General features: G+C 45.7%; 1 long non-coding RNA gene across 2 annotated transcripts in view; it reads right to left on the reverse strand.

Annotated features, from left to right (window-relative positions):
• The window catches only part of LOC138488027 (uncharacterized), an 80,863-nt gene extending 64,674 nt beyond the window's left edge, over positions 1 to 16,189 (reverse strand). For both annotated transcript variants that reach the window (XR_011274577.1, XR_011274578.1), the window contains exon 1: positions 16,125 to 16,189. This is a non-coding gene — a long non-coding RNA (uncharacterized lncRNA). The remainder of the gene's footprint in view (positions 1 to 16,124) is intronic.
• Positions 16,190 to 16,505: the final 316 nt, after the last annotated feature.

Below are 16,505 nucleotides of genomic sequence, written 5' to 3' on the forward strand. Positions count from 1 at the left end.
CAATAAGCCCTGAGACTGTGGCCCATTACCGCATATGGTAATGCCCCCGGGGCCTTCGTTAAGGCCCGAGCATATGGGCCCCGGGGGCATTACCTTATGCAGTAATGGCCCGCAGTCTCGGGGGTTTATAGCCTAAATAATGCAGAACACAGGCATACATCCAAACTAGAAATGACTCTGAAATATGAGCAGGGTGTAACAAGTAAGAACATATTTCAAACTATACAGCAGTATTGAATGCACGTAGTGTCAAATGTATAAGAGGCTTTAATTTAAAGGAGCTTTAATTTGAAGAAGTGTGGCATTGTTCTCCGCATGGCAGGGAGCGGTCAATACTGTGAAGCAGCTTTTTAACAGTCAATAACTATAATTGTTTATGGATGGGCTACAAGTCACAATTGAAAGGCTTGTGATTCCTACTTTCAAATTAGGGTGTAAGTTGGTGTTGGACCCCAAAAATACTTAGAGTGCATGTGATGCAGTGGTCGACTGCATTTCTAATCTTTGCATAAGGTATTTTATCCGAGTGCAGCATTCTGTGCTTGGAATAAAAGCAGAGAGGAGTAAAGTTTTTATAAGGAGCGAGAGGAGATCCTCTTTAAACCAGAACATTTAACACCCAATTCAGTTACACTGGTTAAATGGCGCATAGTCGGCAAAGGACTCTGAGACAAGCTCTCCATGTGTTTTAGGACCTCCTGGAATTTTGATGAGGATTTTCTAGACGGAATGGGGCATGGAACAGGAAACCCGTTCTGTGTGTTTCCCCACTTCAAGCAGAGAATCTGCCAGTGTCTCAGTAACCACCAGTGCTTAATTAGTAAAAGAAAATGTGTGCCAGGGCTCAAATATATTCTAGCACATCTGAGCGGGCAACTCCCGTCCCCCGGTGCCACTATCCATGGCAGTGCCCCAAAGTGTGCGCATATTTAGAGTATGGCCTGCAACTCCTACTGGATATTGCCGGTGGTGGTTGCACAACCCATGCCACAGGTGTCATTTATAGATACCAACCGACATAAAATAACATAACATACTAGTTTGAGGCAAATGTTTGAGTGATTCTTTAACACATCACCATTCTTAACATTTTGCTCAGATTCAATAGGTGGCAAGTAGAACACGTTGACCATCTATCCACAGAAAACCAAGAAAACACTCTTTCCTCCGATGGTAAATGAACTGGCAAATGCAGGAAAAATCCTTCCTGAACTGAGGAACTCGCCTATCAAACACTGCAGCAAAATCGCTGTGTATAGTCTGGCGCTCACGGCAGACACGACTCTTCGGCAGTGGCCTTTTCCCTGGCTTTGCATCCGTGTTGGTGCTGCTGGCTGGTCACTGTCCTCTTATAGCAATCCCACACTGCAGTAGCAGAGCTGGACCATTGTCATGCAAGATGACTGGAGCACCTACTATTGTCACCTTCCAACTCATTGTTATTCATGAAAACTAGCGCTTTCCTGGCCATCTGGGTCATAAGGTTCAGGAATAACAATGAACCGGCCCAGAATGAAGAGGCAGCACCCAGTGAACTGTTGTTCCTTGTTGTGCGGGAACTACTGAATGAGAGTTAAAATAATAAAGTTTCTGAAAAATCGCATCATAATCATACTGAATCTGACAAAATACGTGCTGGGCTCAGAAAAAAATGCCGGGCTGAGCATTGGCAAGCACCCCCACAAATTAAACACTGGTAATCACTTTTTAACGCGGACAGAGAGGCTGGGATCCCTATGGATTCTTCCCCCTCTCTTGTGTTAGCAGCAGTCGGAGTCCATAGGAATGATAATCCTGCCTCGCTCCTCTGACAGGTTTTCCATAACGTAGAAAACAAGTCTTCTCATAAGAAGGCAACTTCTACTGGGCAAGTTGCTGACTTTGGAACCAGAAGAACAGAGTCTTCTGCCTGTCTTGCTCCACTTCATAAAAGTTCAAAGTTCTTTTGATCCTCTCACATCAAACACATCAAGCACGACTTCTGCCTAGGTGTCGTCCTGACTAATGACTGGACCCGGTTTTTCACAAAAATAGAGGTGCCACATTTTCCTAAGGTACACATTCAGGAAGACACGCACACTCAACTAAATCTGTAACACTATCAGTGCAGGCCTGTGCATGAACAACATTCACATTGATTTTAAAATATATCTTATTAATTACAATTTTCACATTCCTAAATATATATTCTACATTAATGAAGCCTCTTCTTAGAGGCACGCTGAAAATTCAATCTAATTGGAGAACTTTGTGCTTTTGATATTAGTTATACCGAAACTGTGTTGGCATATGTTAGGTGTACAAATAGCAGGGCCAAGAATATGGCTACGTCTTTTTGGGTATTCAACAAATTCGAAGGTATTGACCAACGTTTGCATTTACCACCACTAAGCCCTCCCCGACACTCCTTCTGGAAAGCTTACGTATGCATACCTGGTAGGTTCAACAAAATCACTCAATCAGAAAAGCGGCAAGTCCACTTCAGCGCTTCATTATTTCCTCATGGTACCAATGCCTACCTGCAGGAGCCGCCCATGCAAAGTCTGCGTATCCGCCCGGCGTATCCGCCCCACATTCACTCGCGTTGCACAGTAATGATTTTCTAAAGATACTGTTTATGGAAATAATTAAGTGCTGAAGCAGAGTTGCCGCTCTTCTGATTGAGTGATTATGTTCCTTTTGTAGGTTGGCTGGCAGCCGCCATTAGGTGAATATTCAGACCGATTGATTGACCCCTAAGAAGTTTTGTGAAGTTCCTTTTTTGGTTCTGAAGAAGGTGACAGACATATGCTGTGTCACCGAAACCTGTCGACCAGATTGGGATATCCTTTGACGGTGCATTGGGAATACCAATACTAAACAACTTGTGCTTTTAAGAAAATAGTGACAGGCCACACACTCTGTTGCCAGTCAAGTTTTCCTGCATTGACTTCTCCTCCAAACGCACGTTTTCATGACTCCATCAATCTTCAGGGAGGCTGTGTTTCTTTTCCTTTTCAGGCGTGTGTTCATTTCCTTTTCAGGTGTAACAAGTTAATTGACTTTAGTGTCTCTAAGGATTCTGGTACTTTTATTTTTCGCATTTGATTTCCCTTGCAGGTGACTGGAAACAACTCCCTGCATAGCACAAATTTTACTCCTGATAGGGGCAGGGGGAAAGCCATGATTGTGGCTCTCCATTGTAAGGCATGGTCGCCCTGTTGCTGCAGCCTTTTGAGCCTGGGACTCCTGGAACATAATTGATAGGAAATAGTGACAGGCCACGCACTCTGTTGCCAGTCAAGTTTTCCTGCATTGACTTCTCCTCCAAACGCACGTTTTCATGACTCCATCAATCTTCAGGGAGGCTGTGTTTCTTTTCCTTTTCAGGCGTGTCTTCATTTCCTTTTCAGGTAGCAAGTTAATTGACTTTAGTGTCGCTAAGGATTCTGGTACTTGCATTTTTCGCATTTAATTTCCCTTGCAGGTGACTGGAAACAACTCCCTCCATAGCACAAATTTTACTCCCGATAGGGGGAGGGGGAAAGCCATGATTGTGGCTCTCCATTGTAAGGCATGGTCGCCCTGGTGCTGCAGCCTTTTGAGCCCGGGACTCCCTGAACAAAATTTTTAATAAATAGTGACAGGCCACGCACTCTGTTGCCAGTCAAGTTTTCTTGCATTGACTTCTCCTCCAAACACACGTTTTCATGACTCCATCAATCTTCAGGGAGGCTGTGTTTCTTTTCCTTTTCAGCCGTGTCTTCATTTCCTTTTCAGGTGTAGCAAGTTAATTGACTTTAGTGTCTCTAAGGATTCTGGCAACAGAGCGCCTGCCTTGTCACCAATTTTTAAACATTGTTGGAGGAGTCCTGGGCTCAAGAGGCAGCAGCAGCGGGGCCATCATGCCTTAAAATGGAGAGCCACAACCATGCCTTTCCCCCTCCCCCCATCAAGAGGAAGATTTGTGCTATGGAGGGAGTTGTTTCCAGCCACCTGCAAGAAAAATTAAGTGTGAAAAATACAAGTACCAGAATCCTTAGAGTCAATTAACTTGCCACACCTGAAAAGGAAATGAAGACACGCCTGAAAAAGCAAAGAAACACAGCCTCCCTGAAGATCGATGGAGTCATGAAAACGTGCGTTTGGAGGAGAGCTAATGCAGGAAAACTTGACTGGCAACAGAGCGCTTGCCTTGTCACCAATTTTTCAACTTGTGCTTTTACTTTATTTTTATTTTTATAATGGGCTGTGTAGATTTGGAAGTCATGCTTAACTGCAGGGATCTCCACAGTTCACACTTTAGTGACGGTACATTAAAGGTATAAAATCCCCACTTGAATGTACAGTGAATCTATCCTTTAACCATAGCCCTGGTATTCTACATAGGGAGTGTTTTAATAATATTGCTTCATATACTGGAGTCAGGGCTGCTGCCTAGATGTAATATTGTTGTGCTACAGATGTATGGCTCACTTCTCAGTGGAGTCCTTCCTCGTTCAGACGTAGAGCCTGGTGACGTTGGATCAGTCTGATCTTGTAATCAGGGCTTTAAGTGGGGTAAGAAATCGAGGGGGGGCCCTCATTTGGGGGCGTGGCTTGTGGGAGGGGCGTGGCCTAAAAAGTACGCAAATCGTAGGGTATACACACAAATATATATAAATGTTATATATTTGTGTGCGTACCTTACTATGGTGTGTGTACTGTGCAAGCCATCTTTTCTAAACATAGAAATATGTAACATATTTCTACGTTTATGAAAGATTGCTTGCAAAGTACACAAACCATAGTAAGGTACGCACACAAATATATAACATTTATATATATTTGTGTCCATACCCTACGGTTTGCCTAGTTTTCAGGCCATCTTTTTTTTTTAAAAGATTTATAAAAGATGGCTTTGAAAGTACACAATTCAAGCCGTCTTTTATAAAGCTTTGACTATGGACAAAATTGTCCGTCGGCAAAGCTTTATAAAAGATGGCTTGAAATGTGTACTTTCAAAGCCATCTCTTATAAACCTCGAAATATGTCGAGGAATCCCCAGGTTCGCCGAGGGTTAAAGACGCCTCGGCGACCTGGGGAAACAAAGGCACAGTAACTGCCTCTGGTGACCTCTCGCGCGAGGGGTCACCAGATGCAGTTACTATGACTGACAGAAGTGGCAGCCAGTCACAGCGTCGCTGTGGTTGGCTGCCACTTTTGTCAGATCGCCTGACTTCATGGCAGGCGCATCTCCCGTCGCGGCTGCGGCCGCGACGGGATAATGCATTCCGCCAATGTTGCGGTTGGACGGGGGCCCCGGCAGGGCCCCGGCTCAGTCCCACTTTTTGGAGACTGCCGGGGCCCGGCCCCGGCAGGCCCCGGCCCACTTTAAGCACTGCTTGTAATACTGCATTCAGTCACTAGTCGAAATTATTAGTGGTTGAGTTTAGTGGAAGGATTATTCTTCTGACCCATCCCTTTTAGATCAGCAGCACCACACCGCCCCCAAGGGATAGGTTTCGCAAGGGACAGTTCAGTCATTCCTTGAGGGACAGGAACAGTTTAGTTCAGGTGATTTTGTCTTTTGATTGAATCCTTTTACAAAACATTGATCTCAGGCAGGGGGTATTATGGTCAATTGAGGACTACAACTCTCAGAATACACATATGTATTTCATGAAAGCCCAGAAGCAGAACAATTGTGTCTGTGTGACATGGAATCGACGTCTTTTTGCCTTTGATCTCTAATAATGTAGCTTCAACAAAACCACAAATTAGAAACACCAACAATGATAATGGCACTAAACCAGGAACTTGCAAGAGGAGTGCAGCACCTAGAGGACCAGCTTCCCATTGCCTTCCGAAGACTTTGCTCATGGCAGTGATTCACATCACTATTGGTCAAAGACGCATGTGAAACTGAAACCTAGTGGTCCAAGGTTTCCACCCCAGGTGTTGGGCCACAAGCCATAATTAATGCCCATATTTAACAACAGGACAACCATTGTTCCACCAAACCCGGTTAGCCCCACAAAATATGACAACCATTTGCACAGTGCTGGCGTCATGGTTTACAGCTCCCACCGTCATCGCTGGCCACCATGTCAATAATGGTGCACTCGCCTTTTGCATTCGGTGGACATGGTGTCTGGGGAGCGCCGTTTTATTTTCATTGTACTTAATATTTTGCTACAGAGCAGATTCATGAAATTATTTGCTATATTTACATGTCTCTTTATACTGGAGGTGTGCCTGATTTTTGGTGCCACCAGTTTTACAGCTAAACTGAGGCTAGAGGAATAAGTCCATAAAGGAGCCCATTCGAAAAGCTTTTTCCAGCACACGTTTGACTTAAGCTAGGAAAAGCATTAATGAATGCATGTTTAGATGACAAATCGCAAAGCTGTATATGCATAGCAGGTGTATGCAATATAGTTAACATAACAGACAAAGGTGAATATGTGGCCTACTAATCCAAAGCAGGAAAAGTGGTGTCTGGTGATCTGGAGTCATTGCGCCACCCTATTCACAATCAAATGAATGGTTGCACTGCTGCCACGCGCCCTGTACATGTTCCCTTCACACACGGAAAATTAGTGTCTGGTCTCTATCCAAGTGCACAGCATAACACTCACCATGAAAGCAATAGTAAACAAACATGTGAATTAAAAAAGTAAAACTGCATTTAGACCTCTTAAGTTGTTGCAGGTCAAGCTAGTACTTGTAGCACTGCTGCTGTTTCTTTGCAGGTTATCCAGCACTGCAGCTGTTTCTTTGCTGCTCATCCAGCACTACTGCTGTTTCTTTGCAGCTCATCCAGCACTGCTGCTGTTTCTTTGCAGCTCATCCGCACTGCGGCTGTTTCTTTGCAGCTCATCTGGCACTGCTGCAGTTTCTTTGCAGCTCATCCAGCAATGCTGCTGTTCCTCATCCAACACTGCTGTTTCTTGCAGCTCATCCAGCACTCTTTCCAGCTCATCCGGCACTGCTGCTGTTTCTTTGCTGCTCATCCAGCACTACTGCTGTTTCTTTGCAGCTCATCCAGCACTGCTGCAGTTTCTTTGCCGCTCATCCGCACTGCGGCTGTTTCTTTGCAGCTCATCCGGCACGGCTGCTGTTTCTTTGCAGCTCATCCAGCACTGCTGCTGTTTCTTTGCAGCTCATCAGCACTCTTGCAGCTCATCCGGCACTGCTGTTATTTCTTTGCAGCTCATCCAGCAATGCTGCTGTTTCCTTGCAGCTCATCCAGCACTCTGCTCTTTCTTTGCAGCTCATCCAACACTGCTGCTGCTTCTTTGCAGCTCACCCGGCACTGCTGCTGTTTCTTTGCAGCTCATCCGGCACTGCTGCTGTTTCTTTGCCGCTCCTGTGGCACTGCTGCTCTTTCTTTGCAGCTCATCCAGCACTGCTGCTGTTTCCTTGCAGCTCATCCAGCACTGCTGCTGTTTCCTTGCAGCTCATCCAGCACTGCTGCACTTTCTTTGCAGCTCATCCAACGCTGGTCCTGTTTCTTTGCAGCTCATCCAACACTGGTGCTCTTTCTTTGCAGCTCATCCAGCACTGCTGCTGTTTCCTTCCAGCTCATCCAGCACTGCTGCTCTTTCTTTGCAGCTCATCCAACACTGGTTCTGTTTCTTTGCAGCTCATCCAACACTGGTGCTGTTTCTTTGCAGCTCATACTGCACAGTTGCTGTTTCTTTGCAGCTCATCCAGCACTGGTGCTGTTTCTTTGCAGCTCATCCAGCACTGTTGATGTTTCTTTGCACCCTGGAGCCATTCGTTCTGTCTTGTCAAAGTCATAACTACAAGTCATAGTATGAAAAGATAAAAGATGTTGGTGTGCGCGACTCACATGACCCACACCAGGGATTCTCCAAAAATAACTGCACGCATTCTTTATTAAGAAATGACATTGGAACAGGATTAATTATTTATAATAGTCAGAAATGGTGCTTCTCCGCCTAGGTAACAATTCTGCAAGAGCATTGATTTATTTTCTCTCAATCTTACTTCAGCCTTGGTTAAAGGTTTTAATCTCTGAAGTGAACAAGACCATTGCCATTAAACCTACAGGCCTCCACAGTGTTCGGACCTTTAGCAGTTAGGAGTCTGAAGATGGTTAAGACTACAACTCCCATGATCCCTCACCACTGACTGTGCTGTGAAGGGCTGATGGAAGATCAATTCCAAAAAATTAGGAGATCCAAAGTAACAACACCCATTAATTCCAAATCTGGTTTGTTCTGAGTGCCTGCGTTTCCGTTTTGCCGATGTTGCACTGTTGCTTTTTCTGCTGGATTTCTTTACTCTTATTTATCCCTAGAATATTTAAGAATAATATATTTATTTATTTGGAATTAAGGGTTTACACCTTTTATGAAACCAAGCTTCTTGTGTTTTATCTTTCCAAACCTTTGTGTTTAGTTTCTTTTTTTTGTGGTTATATTGAGGCAGTGATCGTCACTAGGCGTTTCTAACATGCAAAACATCAAAGGATCCCACCCTCTTAATAACATTGCCTCTGACACGACCGCCCACCCCCAAGAAGATTTATTGAGAAACACAAAGCAAGTATAAACGTTCAATGATAATTGTATGTGTTTATATGGCGTTAATCCCCTGTTCCAAGGGCTGGAATGGGGGAGGAGGGGTGGAGGGTAACGGCCTGGCAGCCCAAGTTATCAGCCCGAGCAAAGCAAGCGTGTAAAGCGAGGGCTCTGGGCCAGAACCCCCCATTAAAGAACTTTGGAATGGGGGATTAAGGCTATTAGCACCCCAGGTTGCCAAAGCGGTAACCCGGATACTTCAAAAAGTATTTTCGTTCGTTCAACGGGACGCCGCACAAAGGAAAATACTTTAACAAGATGGCTGCCATGGAAAGGGTAGGCGGGGCTCCATACGGAACCTCTCTTCCCTTTGCATGGTGGCTGGCGGGAGCCAAGTGGAAGAAGAGGCTGCAGCACTTGCCGCCGCTGAAATAAGATAAGTGGGTGGGGTGGGAAATGAAAATAAAAAGGGGGCAGAGGATGGAGGAAGATGGCGGCAGGGGGAGCAGGCCATCGGGCAGCATGGAACGCAGGCTTTCATCCCTGATTGAAGCTTGTGTTCCTAGCCACCTGATTGGCTGGCTCCTCCTACCAGGGTGCTAATAAGTGTTCAAACAAAAGATGAGACACTAACTGCACTCAAAAAATATTCATTAATGCCTCAACATAAACAAAATGTATACGCCTATCTACTCATACAAAACATGAGGAAGTTGCCCCAGGCACAGAGAAATTGGACATATTGAGGAAACTGTTCATAAAACACAAAAAGGTTGTTTGGAAAAGAATGAAAAATATGGAGTCAAATGTCAAAATAATGTGTATTGTGAGATGACTATTTTAACTACTAACTACCCTTCTATTGTATTAATTGATGTGATTGAGGCTGCAGGCTTTCGTTTGGTACCAAAAAGCATTCATTTCTATACAATTCCTATATGTTTCTGATTTATCTACTGGGCCCACATTAAAAGAGGCATTGATTCAGGTCCTTCTTGTGGCTCACAGCGCCACTCATATCCGCTTTCCAATGATACCAGATACGCTGCTCGTCCTACCGTTTCCAATTGGACCGTTTAAGCAGTCCGTCAACCTAGCTGGCATAACAGCTTAGTGGGTTCGACCCCTGCTGCAGTGAACTGTGTGTAAAGTGCAGGTTATGCGTGCATTTTTGTAAGGCTAGCCCAGTCTTTCATCCTTCAGAGATAAATGAAATGAGAAATATTAACTTAGGTAATAATATCACCAATTATTGAGCAGCAAAAGAGAGTCAGTCCCGTTTGCTGTGTGCCAAACAAAATGGCCACTATCATAAGAATGGAGTTCTCTACGGAGAGAATGAAACCATTCTGTGCAGGATTTGGAGCACTCAAGGGGACGATCTACAATGAAATGATTTAGTGCAAGTGAAAAATGCACATTTCAGAAAATGATTAAGTGCAAAATGTTCAGGATTCACTCAAATTTGCGAGATAGATGGTCAAGGGCACATAACAAGGGCATACTATGGCAGAAAAAGACAGGAAAAGCAGCAGAATTAGGGATTGGCCTTGTAATTACTGCAGAGATACTAATGGCATAACTTAAGTGATCTCATGGCTCTATGTTATTACTGCAAAAATAAAATACCGAAGACCAAAATCTCGAAGTTCTTTTCTTTCGTCCGCACAATGCAGCGAATTATATGCAAGGGACCCCTCCCAGCCTCCCTCCTCTTCCTCCCCTCACATCATCTATTACCTTAACCCACCCTCTACATATAATTGCATTCAAAGGCGGAGTAAAACAATTCAGCATTTTCGGCCTCAGTATTTTCTGCTGTGCAGTAATTCGGGTGATACTGATCTCACAGGCTCCACACACTCTGGCCTCACTTTATTTATTTATTTATTTGCATTTATAAAGCATGAATCAGCCCTGAGGTTACACCAGATCCTAAATGCCATTCACTCACCAGTGGCTCGTAATAGCTCCCTTTCACATAATGCCTATTAAGGGCGGCAATTGTAAGGGATTCATGTTATGTTATAAAATGCATAAAGCGTACATGCGCCAGAGGCAGCTTGGCGCTAATAGTTCAATCAAAATTGGTAGTGCACACGTATATCTAAAATAAATGAGTTTTCAGGGCACGCCTAAACATAAGATTAATCCCCTTTATTTCGGACTTCTCGGGGCAGTACATTCCATAACTTGGCGGCCGCTACCGAAAATGCACGTTTGCCCGTTCTAATCAGTTTGTAGCGTGGAATTACCAGAAGATGACCGTCCTGAGAACAGAGCTGACATGTAACCCAAAGGTATTCAGCTGCCAGTCCATGTATGGCACGATGAACGACACAAAGTGATTTAAATTCGATGCATTTTACAACCGGCAGCCAATTAAGATTATGCAGAATGGGTGTGACATGCGTGCTGTAAGGTGAACCGGTGGCTACTTGAGCCGCTTGATTCTGGAGTCGCTGAAGGTGCTTGATAAGATACAGAGGCTGCGCCAAATACAGCAAATTACAGTAATCCAGGAGGCCCATCTCCAGAGAGGCTACTACCGGTGCATGAAAGTGTCTTGGGAGGAAAGAAAGGACTTTCCGAAGTATTTTCAGCTGTAAATGTCCTCTCTGGCAGATGGTGCCAATTTGGGCTTCCAACGAGAGAGAAGAAGACTGCTTCACTCCCAGAACCCTCAAAGCCGTCACTGGAGAAGGAAAGGGTCCCAGAGAGAGAAGCTCAAAAGGCTAGCTGCAGACGGAGGTCCAGCCACAAGGACCTCCGTCTTGTCCCCATTCAATCTAAGCCAGTTGGAACTCTTCCACCGCCCCCAGGCAACTTCGGAACTGAGGTGACGAGTCAGTATGCAGAAGTTTCAGCTGAACTAAAATCTGTGTATCTTCTGCATATGAGTAACACCTCAAGCCGTGGGAGGAAATGAGACCAACCAGAGGTTGCATGAAACGGAAAAAGAGATAGGGTTTACACCCTTTCTGAGAAAAAGGAAGAACACCATGTCAGTACCAGGCCAGAGATACCAGCTAGGGTGGGGCGATCCAGCAGGATGGAGTGGTCAACTGTATCAAATGTAGCAGAGAGATCTAATAATATCAACGCGCCCACTCCACGCTGGTCAGACAGCCGCACCCGATCATCAACAGCCGAGACCAGAACACTCTCAGTCCCACTGCCCGGACGAAAGCCAGACTGAAAGGAGCTAAAGAAACCATGCTCCTCCAGGAACTGGCTGAGCAAAGGAGGAATAAGAAACTCAAGAGGTTTCGGAGAAAAGGAGAGCAGAGAGATAGGGTGAAAGTTAGCAGGGATAGAGGGGTCCAGGGAGGGTTTTTTCCAAAAACGGACATCAATGCCTGTTTCAGCTCTGTGGGCATCAGCCCGGTGGTACACAAAGCATTCACTGCCTGAGTGACCCAAGGAGCGATCTTAGGCTTTCCAAATGTCCAAGCCCACTGGGTTCACAGGTCATGCCGATTTAAGTTTAGCGGTCGCCTGTAGGATGTCTTCTTCAGAGAACACAGGGAAGAAAGACCAGGAATGGGCAGAAGTTTCCCGATTAAGCGTATGTTCAAAATGCACAGTGGCAGATATGCTTGCCCGTATGTCAATTATTTTTGGGACAAAATAAGACGAGACGGCATCACAGAGGGCCTGTGATATAACCACCATAGATGAGGAGTTAGAAGTATATGTAGATGAAAGTGAGCGTATCAAGGAAACAAGTTCCTCAGGTTGGTTCAAAGCTACCTCAACTTTATCCTGGAAAAAGAAGAATTGGCACTGGCGTTTGTGGTGCCATCGACTGCACACACGTCCGCTCCAACAGACTACACTGACACTCCAACACGCCTAATACCATACCTGAGTTCGGTTTCTAAGCGCGGATCCGGGATTCGGGGTCTTGCTTCCAAGACCAGCGCATTGCGTCTGTACTATCCTCCGTTCACCAAGATGTAGATGGTGTGTGACGCCAAAAGCGCTGATTTTAAATGCAAATGTAACCTATATAGGTGTCACGCAGCTTTGTTGCATGTACCGCCACTCTGCAATTGCACACAAGGATGCCTGGGCTGATGATACCTGGCTATTTTCTACGTCTTGCAACAAACATCAGCCACCTCCTAAGTACTTAGGGGCGAGAATTTTCGTCCTGAATTCCAGTGATCGAAGTGAGCGGGAACGGTCGGGAGCGGTGTTCCGCTACTTTTATTTTGATCTGTTTAGCATTCCTCTACTTTTTACGACCATATCCACCATTCTATACAGAAGATGTGTCTATTCATGTCCTTGTGCAAGTTTAAAGTTGTAATAGGAGCCTTGGTTACTTGCCCCTTAGACTATGGCATTACCCCAGCCGCAACACCTTGTCACATGTTGCACTGCGCTGCCACCTACCCTCTCCCCTGCCCAGACCACAGTTCCACTACTTCTTTTGGTCCACTTCTAATCACTGCTGAATTCCCACAAAGAATCATTGTTGGCTGGGCCCACTTCCACACTTTTAGAACCCAGTAAGGCAGCCCACATTCACACCTGGCATCCCATGAAGCTGATGGTTGGAATCCTCACCCCATTGCGTAACTCATTCTACGTTATCCTGTAACATGCCCACCACAATGTGGGAAGTCTGAGTGCTGTGAAGTGTTGCACAACTTCGCGCTTAGCCACAGTCTCCCAATGCATATTAAGGAGTGACTTGCTTCCTGAGCCGTAGGTCCCGCGTGCTGCTGCAGTTGTCCTGCAGTTGTCCTGCAATTGTCCTGTGAGATGTAGTAGTAACGTACACGTTTTGGTACACCATGCAGTGCTGGAAATGGAAATAATGAACTGTGGGATCGCACCAGTGGAGGTGGGGAACGTCGAGGAAGGTTGGTGAACGCAGGAGAATTTTCTAGGCCCTCGCCCCCTCATAAACAAACATTTCCATTTCAAGAGATCAATTAGTTATTAACACCTGGAAACAACCCAAGAGAGGAGTGTTTCGTAAGATGCTGCAATCAAAGTATAAAAGCTGCACAACTTTTAAACCTACAAAGATTACTTACATATTGTCGGCAGCCCACACTCCTAACAGAGGTATGCACATGTGTTCTTACAAGACGTTCAAGTCGTCTAGAGGGCAAGTCTCTCATCCTGAGGACTTTTGTCCGAATCGCGGCTTCAACAACAACAAAAGCAAGTTAAAAAACATCGAAACCCTTTAAGGGCACAAATGGCTTTCCGAGATCCGGGGAGACATATTTTACCGGATCCGGGAAAATCCGGCCCAATGGCCAGGGCTGGATACATGAGCAGTGGTGTACAGGAGCAGCGTCGCCTGAATGCTTTGGCTCTCTCAAGGTCTCTGATCTTGGCCACGACCACCGACTGCCTCTTCTGTGAGTGTCCGTCTAAATTGTGTGCTTGGGGCTTCGCCGGTGCCACTGGCATATGCCCTTACTTGGGCCACCTTTTCTTTCGTCGTCCTCTTCACACCTGGCTAGTGTTTCTTGACATCACTGGCTGTGCTTGCAAAGATGTCCAAGTGTTGCTATTAGTGGTCACGTGCTCCCAGAGGATATTCCACTAAGGGGGAGTCTGCAACCTGCAGATCTCCAGATGCTTTCGACTACAACTCCCCCGATTCCTCGCCATTAACTAGGGTGGCTAGTGTTGATGGTAGTTGTAGTCCAACCATCTGTGAAGTCAAAGGTTGAAGACTCCTGCATTAAGGCATGTTGGTGCTTGCACCGAAAGTGCTGATTTCCTGCCCCTCCATGAAGGAGAAGGGGACCTTCACCGTCGCCTCTGTAATGTTTCTCTTGAGGTGAATGCAGGCCAAAACTATCGCAATGTCCCATTTTCCTTGGTCACTCATCACCTGACTCAATGCCAATTCCAGACATTTGTGAGTTGCAAGGTACCTTGTGTATGATCCTGACCGCCAGGAGCTTAGGTATGAGGAGTTGGAGTCAGCGCCACGCTAGCCACTTTTTATTGATAGAGTTCCACATTTAATGAGGTGCAAGATCAGTACCAAGCTTAGGTATCTTTTCTGAATGAGTAAAAAGTAGTCGGATTGAGCTTTAAATGCAACCGTTCAGGCTATTTGTTATGTGGAACATTGGCACCCTCTTGTGGTTTTGTTTGAGGTTTCAGTCTACTTTGTTCCATTCGGTGCTGTTGTTAGACTCGTTTTGAAAAAGAAAATCACAAAAGTTTGAGTTTTGACACCTTTTATTGGACTAACGGAATATATTATGCTGAGATAGAATAATGCATTCGTTTCCAAAGCCAGATAGATCTTTATCAGGTGCTTAAACGCAAAAGTGAGGGAAAGAAACAGTAATGAGTTGGTAAAATGGTTGTGAATTTTGATGGTGCTTGCTTATTCTTGAAATCTTCAATCCATTGCTGTCCCACCAGGGTCAGACTGGGGCATACAGTTGCCTCGGACACCAATGAAGAAATGGCCCACGGTTGCAAATGGCAATTCATTCCTCTAGTGTCAGAATGTTTGAATGGAATCCATAGGGGATATTCATCAACGTTGGTCAAAACTACTAGCCGCATGGTGAAGTAACTCATCAAACTGGCCCACATGGGCCAACAAAAGTGGCTCCCTTTGACCAAAGAAAAAACTGGCTCATACTAGCATTTTGTGTTTTTGTTTTTGGGCATTGCGCCATAGCCCCATAGGCCAGTCGGAGCCTGTATGCCACCCTGCATCGGAGGTCTCTTGTTCGGCTTGGCCAAAAATACCTGAAAGTTGATCAATTCTTTGTTATCGACAATAGTGTGCATAGACACTCCCTAGCCAACAAACGAGCTTCATCGCATGTCAAGTAGGAGGAGCCCATTCCCCCACCACCACCCCTATCCTCCCCCAACCCAGGCACTTTACTGCTGCATTCTAATACCAGTGGTTGTGCTTTTGCAATTATAAAAGCAGTACTACAAACACCTGTGTGTAATGAGAGCATGGGACTGAGTGCTCCACATATACCCGTCAGATGTGCACTCCTAGAGCATCCGGTATGCGAGATTAGAATGGCAAGGCCCAGCAGCCCACGGCCCACCAGATGTTTTGCACTAAGACATCCATGATCCCTCATCATTGGGAGTTGTAGTCCAAAACATCTGGAGACCCAAAGGATGCAGAGCCTAGTTTCAAGGCATCAAAGCTCAACTGGTCCATTCCCTAACCACGGGTGCTGTTTCCACAGATGCCATTGAGCGTGCAATGTAAATATAAATCTATAAGAAAATGATTCTGTCCTTTTCTTGTCTTTCTTGGTGGTCTTAGCTTACACAATCTCCCTTCAGCCAGAGCTCTTTCCTAGTGCTCAGAATTCTGCATTTGAAAAAGAGTCGCAAGTTCAAATCTCAGTTCACCGACTTCGCCCACCATGTGATTGTGGCTGCTAATGCCTCACTATATGTCAATAGGCACCCAGGACAGGGGGGGCAACCAATCAGGTTGCTCGCATTGCGGGCTAAATTCCATGATCCAAGACCGCGTTCCGAGGAACCTGACAGCCGCTTCCCCTGCCACACCATCTTCCGACCCCCCCACCCTCCATTCCCTTTCCCTTCATTATCGTCCCTCCAACCCCTACCCCCACTTACCTGATTCCTTCAGCGGCAGCAGCACCCCCACCGCTACTGCCACTCCTTCTTCCTTCTGGCCACCATGGAAATGGAAGAGGGGCTCCACTTGTAACCCAATCTTCGAGCTCCGTGGCGGCCATCTTGAATCAATTTTTTGTATGAATAAACGGGACGCCTTGATACGTCCCGTTAATTCATACAAAAAACCTTGCTGTCAGCACCACAATCTACCGGATTGGCATCCCGGGGTGTTAATAGCAATAATATCCAATCTGTCCCACTGGATCGGGTGGTAATGTCACCAGTGCCCATCAGTAAGGCCACCACTGTGCTCGGACCTGCACCTTGGGCCCCTGGGCTATTACCACCTAAACCGGCCCACCAGATCAGGTATCATTG

Source organism: Ambystoma mexicanum, chromosome 9 (assembly GCF_040938575.1).
Source record: "Ambystoma mexicanum isolate Mex_15411 chromosome 9, UKY_AmexF1_1, whole genome shotgun sequence".
Lineage (NCBI taxonomy): Eukaryota > Metazoa > Chordata > Amphibia > Caudata > Ambystomatidae > Ambystoma > Ambystoma mexicanum.